Below are 13,575 nucleotides of genomic sequence, written 5' to 3' on the forward strand. Positions count from 1 at the left end.
GTAATCAATAAAGTTCTCCTTTTTGACTGGTGTGGGAGACTTATTGAGGGCTGGGTCTAAATTATGCCTAAGAGACCCCTTAGGTCTGCGGACTAAGGGAGACTTTGCTTTTTGCCCCCTGACTTGGGGAAGTGTCCCAAGTGCCTGTACCGGGTTGAGTACCCATCGGACTATTAGGCCTGTGTTTCCCCGAGGACAGAGGGCCGAGACAGTCACTTCTCGGGGTGGTGGCGGCGATGTTACCCCCAGACTAGTGAGTGTGCTCTGGGAGAGGGGTCGGCCAAGCATAAGGTGCCCCTAGGGAGGCATTCGGAGTCTGGAAGGTGGTCGGGTGCAGGGAGGTGGTCGGCTCAACGCAGGAGCACCCCCTACTGGCCCGCCACACTGGGAATTAAATAAAGTCATTTGATCTAACTGACACACACATTGTGCCCAAGCAGCCGAGTTTTAAAATAGTTTCTAGTTGGTAACTAACTAATTATGTGGAATTAGATAGTGCTTTAAATATTCAGTTTCAATAAAAGACATCTTCTCAAAAGATGCATTCTAAAGTTATCCAATTACTCCAAAAGCCGAAAACGAAATACTATGGGTCAACTTTGTTACTTGTCTTAACTATTCTAGTCTGAATTTAAAGTGGTGCCCATAGGATAATTCTACTACTCAGAGCAGGAATATTCTAGTGCAATTTTCTTGCAGGACAGAAAGTCAGCATATAAAATACTTTGTTGTTTCTAGAAGAGAAGAGTAAGAGAACCTTCTTGGTGAAGTAATGTGTGTTAAGCAGGTCTAACAATCCCAGAAAACAGTCGAATTTACAGTGTTTCTTTAGAAATACAGATAGGCATAGGTGAACATTTGTAATACTGGCAGAGGTATGCCCCACGTGTTGGTTTCTTCCCAATCCTGCCTTGCCTCCTGTCACTTGCTTGCCATGCCTTTGATGTTACTGTTGATAGGAGGGGTCCTTGAGGGGTGGTAATCACCTCATGTGGTAAGATGTTCTGTCCACCATGATTGACCAAACCTGGGGCCTTTTGCCTTCTCACAATACTTCCCTTTTAAGAGGACATGCCCTGTAGGTTACTGGGGAACTTTTCAGGGACTCGGCTGTCACACCTTCAACCCCATTTTCCTCTCTGGACACACCTTTTGCCTGAACGTGATGTTCAAGACCTCAGCCTTCAGGGTTTAATAATCCCTTTCTTGGGGTCCACTTGTACTTCTGTATTCTCTTCTGTCCTGTCTCAGGGCTTGACCTCTGCTACTTATTTTAGAGGAGCATCCTCAAGTCCCCTTGTCTGTGGTCTGCTCATCACCTCTTATAGCTACTCCCAGTCTACCGGTTAACCTAACCAAAACATAAATACAAAATAAGTAACAATTTTTTCATAATCTCGGGTTAATACATCCCTGCAACCTAAGAGTTCTCCTTGGCTTCTTATCTACAGCTCTCTGGCACTGCCCGGGCACTGGTCAGCCCTCCTCCGGCAACCATCTTAGGCAAGAACTCCATACCCTGTAGCCTGCTGGGCCAGATTTTCCCCCTTCCAGTTCAGGGACTGGGTTTATAGTGCTCAGCCCAGCCCCCTGTCTCTCTTTCCCCAATGCCAGATGCAGCTAATTGTCTTATTAGGTGCCTGATCCCTGGCCCTTTACCCACTTAAACCCTCCTAATAACAAGGGCAAGAGTTTCTTGTTATGTTACAGCATTATACAGCTGAATGCCCTATTACGTCCTTGAAGGAGAGGGCGATTTGGAATCTAGATCCTGCTCTAGACCTCAATTTGAGGTTTCATCCTCTCCCCTGTAACACGGAGAAGCCAAAACTTACAGCTGAACTTTGGACGATCATGGAAATTCAGAAAAATATCTTGGTTTTTCCTGCCAGGCCTATCTCTGCATTTTTTCTATATCATTCCAACTCTAGTGGTTTTTATCACTTGAGGTCATAAGGCCTTGAAACTGCAAGTGATAAAGCCATTGCTAGCCACTTTCTTAACTACTTCTGAAAAGTGTCACTATGCACGTGTTACCAAAAACCATAGTTTTGGGACAAGATATAACTCAATAGAACTATGTGATTGAACACCTGCTAAAAATCCAGGGCAGGTCCTCATTTGCATGTCAGGCTAGGAGGATCCAATAAGGAGAATGAGTAAATCTTCAGCCCTGCACCTAATCATCTTGTTATTCAGCACCATGTCTCAACTTGTACTCAGTGCAAAACTGCTTGCTCTTGGGAGCAGCTGGAATAAGCTGTCTGTCAGTCTGGTGCATCATCTATGGTCTTGCAGACATGGTCACGGGTAGCTTTGAGAGCTAGCAGGAAAATTTACCACCTGTTCCACAGTGTGGATGGTAAGCATACTGGAAAAAAATTAGTGATGTTTTACTAATCTATTCATATGTTTCAAGCAGAAAGATAATGGTATTTTGGATACTTAATAGATGCCATAGAAAAAGACCTAGGTCTAGAATCTGTTGGATGTTTGACTTCTTAATACCCTGAATCTTCCTAAAGGTCCACTTAGAAGCTCCTCTTCTTTTGAGGGTTCTAGGCTGCCTAAGGTGTTCTTACTGCCTCTTCTCAGATGGCTGCAACCAAACAAGGGCCCATTTTTAATCAAACCAACAGTGGAAATGGAAGATATCATTCATGGCCAAATGTGCATATCACAGCTTTAGAAACACCCTAGATAAGATTAATTCTTCCCCTGGCATTGCAGCAATAATGTGAACCATGGTCCAATTCCTTCCTCCCCTTAGCACTGGCACCAGAGAGGCCCAGATTTCTTTCCCATGGCTCTATATAGTTTACAAATTCAAGGTTTTCCTGGCAGAACTCCAATTCACACTCAAAACCTCTCTGTGGGAACAGAACCCCTCACTCTGGGTGAAGAGTTACCCATTTCTGCCACTGCCCAACAACTGTCTGAAGTTATATGTGGACACCTCTATGCCTTCAGCTGTCGCAGTCTATTCACTTGCTGGTGTCTTCCTAAGGCATACTTTGGACCAGAGGCCTAACTGTGTTGCTGGTATGGTAGCAGCAATTCCAGCAGCACAGCTGCTGCTCTTTTTGTACTCCCCCTAGGTCCAGCGCCTGGAGTTGGTGCTATAGTCTCCCTCTACCCTACTTCATTACACTACTGATTTGTACTTTGGTGGCATAATTTCTGTAGTGGAGCCACAAGTGTGTGTGTGTGTGTGCGCTTCCTGACAACTTGGTGGTGGTAGTTGCTCTCTTTCACCAGAAATCCTTGCAGCAGAGAAACATGCATGTAAATAGATATGGGTTCAGTCTGCAGGACAGAAAGTGGAGTCAGCTCATAGCCAGGATCCCCATGGCAGCAGTGGACCCAAATAGCAAGGCAGTCACCAGTGCCTTAGCAGTGAAGTTCAGTGCCCAGGGCAAAGCCTGCAGTAGCAGCCTGCCCTTGTCCTGCACACAGATCCAAGGGGCATATGCCCCTCGCATGCTTGCCTGGGAGTGCATAGTGGTGGAAGCCAGCCTTCCCCCATCCCCGCATCCCCCAAAATGAGCGACATGCACTCTGCCCCACGCCCTGCCCTGGCTGGACAGTGCCTGTTGGCACTCCTTCGATTCAGCACCTGGGGCGGTCGCCCTGCTCATCCCCCACTTGCTACAGCACTGACTGTCACCATCCCATTTTTCCCCTTTTCTGGCATCTTGTCCTGCAAAGTGTACAGCTGGCTACATGTTATTGCCATGAGAAAGATGTTTGGAAGATCTCTGGCACTGCTCCATAGTGAGCAGAAAGTACTGCCATCTGTCCCAGAGCCACAGGCTTTGCCATATGCAACATGAGTCATTAATTGCTTTCAAACAACAAGTCATCTGTCATTATTTTTATTTATCTAGCACCCAGCATTTGCTTCGGTTCTTTAGAAACATAGGTTGCATTTACACATGCCATTAAGGTGACAAGATGAACTCCAGCAGAGTTTGCACTGGCATTTATCACAGCACCTGAATGGCACATGCTCAAACTGCTGTGATCTAGGGTGCACATGCAGATGTGCCTGAGACTGCAGCAGTTTGAGCTGAGGCAGGTAAGCCCCAAGCTGGCAGAAGGCCCAGAGGGTCAGCTGCAGGCTTCGGGAGGTGGTGGAGGGACTGGCTGGGGTATGAGAGTGCCCCAGCACAAGAAGCCCTGTGGCTAGGTGGCAAGTAGGTGTCTGGCCCACAACTGCCTGCGTCATCATTTACATGAGCATTTAGGCACAGTTATTTTCACCACTGTAAGATAGAACTGTCCCCAGTAGTATTATCGTACGATGGTGAAAATTAGTTTGTTGCACTCTGTAGCATTGCACATGTAGACTGTGATGCTTTACACTGCAACAAATTAGTCTGCTGCACAGTTAAGTGCACGTGTAGATGTACGCACAGAGCCTAGAATTAGGAGGCAGATGTTTCCACTTGTCCTTAGGAACCATGCAAGTGAGTTAGCTGACCTCAATTTTCAATGAATGTTTTATTGAGTCCCATCTCTGAGGATGCATTTGGTTTCCTGCTGTGATGCCACAGCTACAGTGATGTAGTGGCTAAAAATAACCATGCACCACTGGTACAGCGCAGTATAGGCTGTTACTGCACTGTCATTTTGTACTTCCTTTAGTACTAAATGATGGTGCAGTAACAATGGTGCCATAGGGACACCACTGTAGCCTTGGCGTCGCAGTTTGTGCCTGCCAATGTTACGTCACCATAGCACATTGCTATGGCAACATAGTGTCACGTGTAAACATGCCCAGAGCTATCTAAAGAGAAAAACTGAAATTTCCAAACCTTTACATGGACAGGAAAGAGAGAAGCCAAATGAAAGGCTCAGCATTATAGACATATGTACAGACAGATAGAGAGAATACCAGATAAAACTCACACAAATGAGAGACAGTGGGAGGTTCTTTTTTTTTCAGCCACAATTGAAGTTTCTCCAAAATCCAGTGTCTTGGTGCAGTGTGCATGAAATAAACTATTTTCATTAAATTGGCATCAGATTTGTATAGATAGACTTGTCACACTTATTATCAATTATGAATAACTTATATGGGGGTGATTGATGGATGTTTTAATGAATGGTTAATCCATTCCTATAAAGTCCAGTAAGTTGCTTATAAGTCTGCAGCCATTTCTGCTGCGTTCCTAACACTAGATAACACAATATTCATGTGCATGCTTGTAACATGTATTGATCATACATTCACCCTGTCTAAAGGGAACCTTAATATAATGTGACCACTATTCTTATGTTAAAGAAAGAGAGAGTTTTTCTAAGTAAAAAGCTGAGCAGTATAGGATTACAATTCAGTGGATGAGAAAAACATTATAGATCTGTGTGTAACATGTGCAGTTGTCAACAAGACTGGAAGGGGCAATCCATGGGAACCCTCTGCCATATGGGGATTAAGGGATACTTTGTCTTACTTTACAGCACTTAATGAAGTAGGTTGTTGCCTTGGAAAACTCAAGCATCTCTGAACTAGATAGTCTTGAAAGCGCCACCCTGCCCTACCTCCTGTTTGTCTTGTCATAGTTCCCTCTTCTCTGCCTCATCCATATTCAAAGAAGGTTTGTGGAACATGTACAGAGAATCATGTCATCTACACTTGATTTGCCTCAGGGTGTTTTCACAAAATTACTTAACTCTCAGGCTGAAAATCAGGTCCAAATAAAGCAGAATCAGAAGTGACACTGATTTTTTTTTGGTTCAGGCTAAGATTAAGTGTATATTTCAGGGACACATAGCAGAATGACTTTATCTTCCTTCCCAAAAGCTCATTCTTCTTTCCACCAGGACCTGATATATGTATTCTTTGAAATGCTATTGCTACCACAGGAAGCATAAGACACAACTTCAGTCTAAGGGCCTGAACAAATAACCCATTTAGATTGGCATCACACCAGTGTATAAAACTAGCAGACAGATGATGTACAGCCCTAAGCCAGGATAACATCACCTAAACTATGGAGAATTATATCTGAAAAAACAGGGCCAAACTCCACCAATGTAAAGTATAATGGTTTAGATAGTGTCTCTCTCTGTCCTTCCTGAGGAATTTGCATGCTAAAGCAAACAGCTCCTCCTCCACCAAGTAATAGTAGTCACTACCTGCAACCACCCCAAAATAATTAATGCCCAGTTGTTTCCTGATTCCAATATAATTTAGGTGTATCAAACCTACAGAAAGTATAGCAAGCCATGTGTTAGTTTAGTAGGGACCAACCATTTGGCAGGCATGCTACAAATTAAGCTCTTAGTGCTTTCCTGAGTGCCACTTCAATCCCCTTCTCCTGCCCAATCTTCTGCTCTGCTTTCTACTGTCTGCCCTATACTCCGTCATTGACCTGCTGCTCTATTTTCTGCTCCCTTCTCTATCTGCCACTGTGCTGCCTGCCCTTCCTTTGATCTGTGGTATGCCACACACAGTGGCTGCTTGTGTCACTTGTGGCATGCATGCTACAGGTAGGCCATCCCTCTGTTAGTCTGTTCAGGGCTTAAGGTGCTTCTATGGCCCTCATTACCAGTTTCTGAGCACCTAACAATCTTTTACATAATTACTCTTGGAAGACTCCTGGAAGACAGTGCAGTGGTTTTAGTCCATCATATGGATACAGATTTAAAGCATGAAGAAGCTAAGCACTTCCTACAGTGGACAGCATAGCAAGGAGGTAAATCTGATCTTCTGAGTCTCAGACACCCTACACACCCGCCCATCCTTCTGCCCCATTGATCTGCCAATGGGAAAAGTGAAACCAAGAGAGAAGCCAGGCTCCTGGAAAGGTGACAGATTGCTGAGCCTCTGTACATGGAACAGAGTACAAAATTTGTGGACCACAGATGCATCTCAAGCAGGGCCAAGGAGGTGATACTCCCCCTCTATGCGGCAGTGGTAAGGCCGCAGCTGGAGTACTGCATCTAGTTCTGGGTGCCACACTTCAGAAGGGATGTGGACAACATGGAGAGGGTCCAGAGGAGGGCTGCTCGCATGATCAGAGGGCAGCAGGGCAGGCCCTACAAGGACAGGCTATGGGACCTGAAACTGTTCAGCCTCCACAAGAGAAGGCTGAGGGGGGATCTAGTGGCCTGTTACAAACTAGTCAGAGGGGACCAGCAGGCATTGGGGGAGTCCCTGTACCCCCGAGCACTGCCAGGACTGACTAGAAATAACAGTCACAAGCTGGCAGAGGGTAAATTCAGATTAGACATCAGGAGGCACTACTTCACTCTCAGGGCAGCTAGGATCTGGAACCAACTTCCAAGCAAAGTGGTGCTGGCTCCTACCCTGGGGTCTTTAAGACAAGGCTTGACAATCACCTTGCTGGGGTTGTGTGACCCCAGTACTCTTTCCTGCCATGGCAGGGGGTCGGACTTGATGATCTGCTCAGGTCCCTTCTGACCCTACCTACTATGAAACTATGAAAAGAATGGCTGGAAGATATATTACTTGGTTTAGTTGCCTTTAAGTAAAGACTACAAGATCTGATTCATCTGAGTCAAGGCTGAATGTCATGAGAAGTAACTTAGGGTCGCCTCTGGAGGAGGTTATGATGGCAATCATATGGCATGCACCGCCTGAGCTTGGCGGTGCACCTCCTCACCACTTGCCACCTCCCCCCCTACCAACACCACTGGCGGTGTCTATAGGCGGTCTCTGATTGCTGCTGGCTGTCGCACTTGCCAAATCCCCACCCCCACCATGCCACCGACAGTGCTGCAACCGCCTGTAGGAGCTCACTGCTTCTCTGCTGCCAACAGTGCCTCCACTGCCTGCAGGAGCTCACTGTGCCTCCCCCCCCCCCAACCTCCAGGGCACGCGGCGTTCACGATAGCAATGGTACTTTATCAGAAATGCGCAGTCTGTAGAAGGCATAAGGTATAGTGAGCCAGATATTCCCACAACCCTGTAGTAATGACATATTGCACAAAAGGACTGTGGAGCAGGAATTCTTTAATCTAACCCAGCAGCTGGGCAATTCCAACAGTTCAGGCTGCTAAGCAGCTTTTCCGTGATCTGTTCTTCCCCAGCAGAACCAGATTCCTATTACATTGAGTACTCCCCCTCCCTATGGTAGCCGAGACAGAGTTTGGCCCTGCATTTGCTACTCAGGAGTTCTATTTTTTCTCATGCCACAATGGTAACTTGCTAGCAAGGCCCAAGTAGATAACGACCAAGGCAAACTGGGCAGTTTATCTAAGGTGCTGAGTTTGCAGAAGTCCACAGTAAAATTTTCTTTCATTTTGGGCATGTCTGTAATTGTGTGGCACTCCAGTGTGCTGCCACCACACCCAATCTGCATGAGTCAAACCTAAACATGAAGTAATGAAGCCACCTGAAGGGTGCTTCCTTCTGCCACACTCGGCATTTTGTGTCCCATGAGTTTGAGAGCAGCAGCAAGGGACTCCCTCAGGCAGGCTTCACTGTGGGAGTGGGTAAGCAGGATGGGCTTTATGAGACCACTGTTTGGAGCCCTGAAGTAGCAGTATAGATATACCCTGGGCAGCCAGGCCCTCTTCAGACATGTGGTGGAGATCAATTTCCTATTTCCAAGCCAAAGTTAAGGAGGGATTTAATTCAGATGATAACCCTGAGTATTGGATGGCTTGTTAAATTCCATTGGCCCTCATTTTCAGTCTGGTTAAAAATACTGATCATAGATTGATAGGCAGCGATGAAGATCGTTTAGTTGCATGGTATCTAGGTACTTTTGCTTCTAGTCAATCTAAAAGAATGAAAGGGACAGAAGTTCAGTTCCCCGCTGAAACTCAGAATGTTTTCTGCAAAGCATTCTGAGTGTTACCCCAGACCAAAAAGAAGTTCACTGTTGATTGAAACGTCTTTATCTGATACCTAATACAAGGAGGGGTCAGATTTTCACTCTATCAGCCATTTTTTAAGCTATCTGCAGTCATGCACTTGTGTTTGGTCACAGCTATAAACTACTTTCTGTGGCCAAATCAAGCCAGAATTGTCACTCCTGTCTGCACCCCAAAATAATATGTGGTGGGAGAAATGCTAGATACATTTTTTCCTAATTCAAAAAGTTTTAATGTACATTCAGTATGGGTACTGGGCAAACATTTAGGGATGCCATGTATTAAGCAGGCTAGCTCACACATCCATGGTACTAAACTTACTGATTAACCAAAACATGATATACAAAGAAACATTTTGTGTGATCTGCATGTCTTAAGCAGGGAAGGGTTTGTCCTTTATAGAAAGGCTGCCTTTAATACTATTTTCACTTTTACAGGATCTGAGCCTTTATAAAGGGTGTTGTTTGTATACTATGACTGGGTTGGTTTAAACTGGGATGTTCCTGCCCTGCTTCTCGAGGTCTCTTCCAACCCATTTTTCTATGATTCCATGATACAGAAAAGAAACAGTATGGGGTGCAAATATGGCTGCTTCATATGCTTGCCCCAAAAGAGATGGGTGATGGCTTCAATGTCTGTTTTTCTTCCTTTTCTTAGTATTTCAGTTGAAAATCATCTCTATTCTGCTTATGTGGATGATATCTTTGGTGTGAGCAAAGTATCTGGAACATTTTCAGCTATAGGGTACTTTGTCAAATTGCCTTTAAAATACATATTCAGATGCTATTTTGGCAAAACTGCATGCAGAAATAATTGGGCAAAGTAAAGGTTCTAGTGGAGGCAAAATGGAAATGTGTGTGCCTAAAAGATAATGCACTTGCCTGTTCCAAGTTATGTTGGATTTTAGAAATAGAAAAATAAAAAGATTTTTCATTTTTAAAGTACAGAGCCATCTTTAACCCTCCATATATTGAAATGCATGACACTTCCTAATAGTGCATTCACTTGCAATATTTAAATGACCTCAATGAAACCTTTGTTCCTTTTAAAGTCAGTGGGTGTTTTGCCACTTATTCTGTTTTCTTCCATGCATGCAGTGGCCTCTCTAACTAAACAGAACTTCAGTAGCAGGGAAAAAAACTAGCTTTCCCAGTACTGAGACAAAAGTATCATTTAGAAGTATGAAACTGATAATATTTGTCTTTGCCTACCATCCCTGAACTCCTCAGTGAGGAGCAAAAACATTTATTGTGCAGGGTTATTTTGCAGACCTCAGAAATGATTGTACCTCTGAAACTTGCAGGGTTGGGACAGGCATTCAAAAAGCCTGAACCTGAATTAATTAAATCTTTGCAGGTTAATCTAACCTGACTAGGCAAAACCAGTTTGTAACAGCACAGCCATCCCAGAAGTGCAGGCACATGCCTGCAATGGCTTAGACTAGAAGCCAGGGGGTGCTACAGCAGCCCTCCCTTCCCTTTCACAATGCTGAGCTGAGGAAGGGCTTGGCCAAGCCCCAGCAGGATGCTCTGATTAGAATGAGGTTCCCCCCCTCTCCTTGATAACAGAGCATTTATCAGCTCTGTTATCAGCATTTATCACTCCATCAGAAAACAAAGCCTCTCTCATTAGTTCAAGCACTTCCTAAACAACTTTTTCCAAGGAAGGAATGGAGGGACAGCTACCAGTTAATTAACTCCAAGAAGCCTTAAGCAGACACAGTCCTGTCTCCCACAGCACGGACGGTAGCCAGTATGTGGTATGCTACCTAATGCTGAGAAACGTCTGTATAAACTGAGGGAAGGGGGGAATCCCTGCTTTGCAGGAAGTGGGGATGGGAGGGGTTGGGGGGAACCAGGGGAGGCGCTTGCAGTCTCTGCCAGAACTGCAGCCAGGGAGCAGAGGAGAGGGGCCAGCTCTGCTGTGGAGCAGAGAGTCCAGCTCAAAGAGCATGCTGGGATGCTGGGGGAGTCTAGTTTAACCTAAACCAGGAAGGAGTCTGGGACAGACATTGCATAAACCGGTTTGATCCTAATTAGTAAACCTACATTCAACCAGGTTTATCTCAAACTGGTTTCAGCCATTTTCAAATTGGTTTATGTTCACTGAACATCTGTTCACTTACAGGTTTAAATCAGTTTCTGATCACTTAAATCAGTTTACATGTAATGTCTGTCCCCAGTCCTATCCTAGTGGTTAGGCTGAGTTGTTAAAAACATGCCAGCAGCAATAGGGCACCTTGCTTCCTTCATCCCATTAGAAAATCCCATCCTTAATTACTTATCTGTAAGAACCTATTAGAAATATAAATGCACGCTTTTCTCATTTTTATGCATGCTCACTCTGCCTCAGTACACCTAATTACAAAAGAAAAATAATGAAATTCCTTAATAATCTGTTTTGTAGGGAATTGAGGTTAATCATTTACACAATGGTTTTCAATGTATTGTAATTTGTTCTATATGCAAAACTGCTATGATAATGAAAGTAGATTGCACAAGTAGGAACTAAATCCCAATTCAGAAAGACTGTGAATTGCACCTGACTTTTTTGTCCTTTCTATTTACTAAACACGGTTTATTACGCTGTCGCTATTAAGTGCCACCTTGTGGCTAGGTAATGTAAACATTAGTTAAAGTTTGTTTTGGGATCACAGTACATGTCCAAATGCCGTTTTCACAAACATGGAATAAGGAGTTATTCTTGCAAGTACAGGGTAGTTGTGTGGCCTGCAGCATGGAAGCTTACTCCTCTCACATCCCTTACAGACAGGGCTTATGGAGTGTTGACAGGGCACTGTGCAATGACTCTGCTATAGGCCACACCAGGCATGTCTGCACATGGACTTTAATGCTCAGTAGCCTATTTTACTGTGCATTAAAGCACTGCATAAAAATAGTGCTAATATGCTAATGCATAGTAAAATAGGCTACTGCTCATTAAGCAGTGTGTGCTTAGTGTGAGCTTTTGCTTCTGCGCATTAGGGTAGCTTAATGCATATTTATTTAGTACGTCACATTGGAGGTACTAAATGTAAAATGCATTAGGAAAAGTGCATTAAGGAAGGTGTCGCTGTTCCCACTCCGGAATTGATGTGAGAGGCTATTCAGTCCTTTCCCTTTTACAGCTATTATGTTCACTGAATTAAAAGGAACCACCAAGTTAGGAGAAGGAAGAGAATTCGGGCCCAAATCTTCAAACGTTATTTGAAGCTAAGGCAACCCAATCACAATGGAGCTGGGCCAATTCCTGATTGTCAATGGTATGAAGTGCTGTTGACCCGCAGAGATATTCTGGGAATCAAGAACAGTTCAAAGGGCCAGTCCCATCAAAATTAAATACTCACAAGCATAAATATAAATAAAGTTGAATAGGAAAAAAAAGTCCTAAAGGCTTAGATGACCAGCCTGTTAGGGAAAAGAACTAAGCAAGTACACATGCAGATGGATAATGCAGTAAGACTGTTATTCAAGACTGAAAAACAAAAATCCCAAGGTGGATCTGTATTTTTATACTCTATTACCTGGCTAATTACCAAAACCTTAATAAGGCTAAAAAGTATAAAAATGTTCCTTATAGGTTCTACTCTAATTAATATTTATATGCCTATTTTTATTCCCTATTTAAGATGTATCAAGTGTAGTCAAGGATCTAAAATCAGACCGAGCTGGCATAAAAGCACTAAATACACTCTAAGTGACTTTTAGCCATCTTCTTTTGATCTGTCTTTCTTGAACTTTCTAAAATTATTTGTGCATCTGAGATTCTTCCCTCTGCTCATTTCCTTTGCCACCTCTTCTCTTACCCAAACTTGGGTCAAGTGAATACAAACAAATGCTATACAATATTGCCATTAAGCAACTTAGGATTTACAATAGTCTACACTACCCAACAGGTCCTGTTAACTTAGATGGGACCTAACAAGGATTCAACACTGCAAAAATTAGATTGTGTATTTCAGGCTCCTGTGTTCCTGACTTCAGCCCTCCTGGTTTTGAACTGTTCAGCCTTGTTGCTTAACTTTACATGAATGAGTCTGAAATGTTTGATCCCCAATTCTTTACAATACAAGAGCTGCTTGTCTCATTTTAGAGACTCAAAACAACCCTAACACGAGCTAAACTGGGCACACGAGGCATCTCTCTATCCAGAGGGACATTAGGCAAAGAATACCACCATCAAGTTTCCTATTCCACTTCCCTTCTTGCCTTGAGTATAGAGGGCGTGGGGGAACACCATGAATTTAATAGAGAGCCCTGATTGTCCTAAAACAAAAGTAATACTTCTGATATTTGGTAAGTACACTTGAGTATTTTGCTCTCAGGTCTCATTGCACCACTTTCTTCAGCAGCAGATAGACAAATCATTGCCTCAGCTGCGTTGTCCTGGAGAACTGTAAAGCATGCTAAAAAAAGAAGCTGTACATTAAAGAGAGCTCCCTATAAATTTTTATGCATTCCTCAAAAGGTAAAAACCACAGAGCCAGGTTCATAGAATCATATAATCATAGAATCAATGAGTTGGAAGGGACCTAGACAAATCATTGAGTCTGACCCCCTGCCATGGGCAGGAAGGAGCACTGGGGGTGGCAGGGGTCATAATACCCCAGCCAGGGGATTTTCCAGTCTCCTCTTGAAGATTTCCAGGGAAGGTGAGAGCACCACCTCTCTGGGAAGCCTATTCCAGGCTCTGGCCACCCTTACAGTGAAGTAGTTCTTCTTAATACCT

At 44.0% G+C, this 13,575-nt stretch overlaps 1 long non-coding RNA gene across 2 annotated transcripts in view; it reads right to left on the reverse strand.

Moving 5' to 3' along the window:
- Positions 1-4,572, reverse strand: part of LOC109309439 — a 31,324-nt gene extending 26,752 nt beyond the window's left edge. For both annotated transcript variants that reach the window (XR_002100912.1, XR_002100913.1), the window contains exon 1: positions 4,561-4,572. This is a non-coding gene — a long non-coding RNA (uncharacterized LOC109309439). The remainder of the gene's footprint in view (positions 1-4,560) is intronic.
- Positions 4,573-13,575: the final 9,003 nt, after the last annotated feature.

This window comes from Crocodylus porosus, unplaced genomic scaffold (assembly GCF_001723895.1).
Source record: "Crocodylus porosus isolate Cpor-Errol unplaced genomic scaffold, CroPor_comp1, whole genome shotgun sequence".
Classification (NCBI taxonomy): Eukaryota; Metazoa; Chordata; order Crocodylia; family Crocodylidae; genus Crocodylus; species Crocodylus porosus.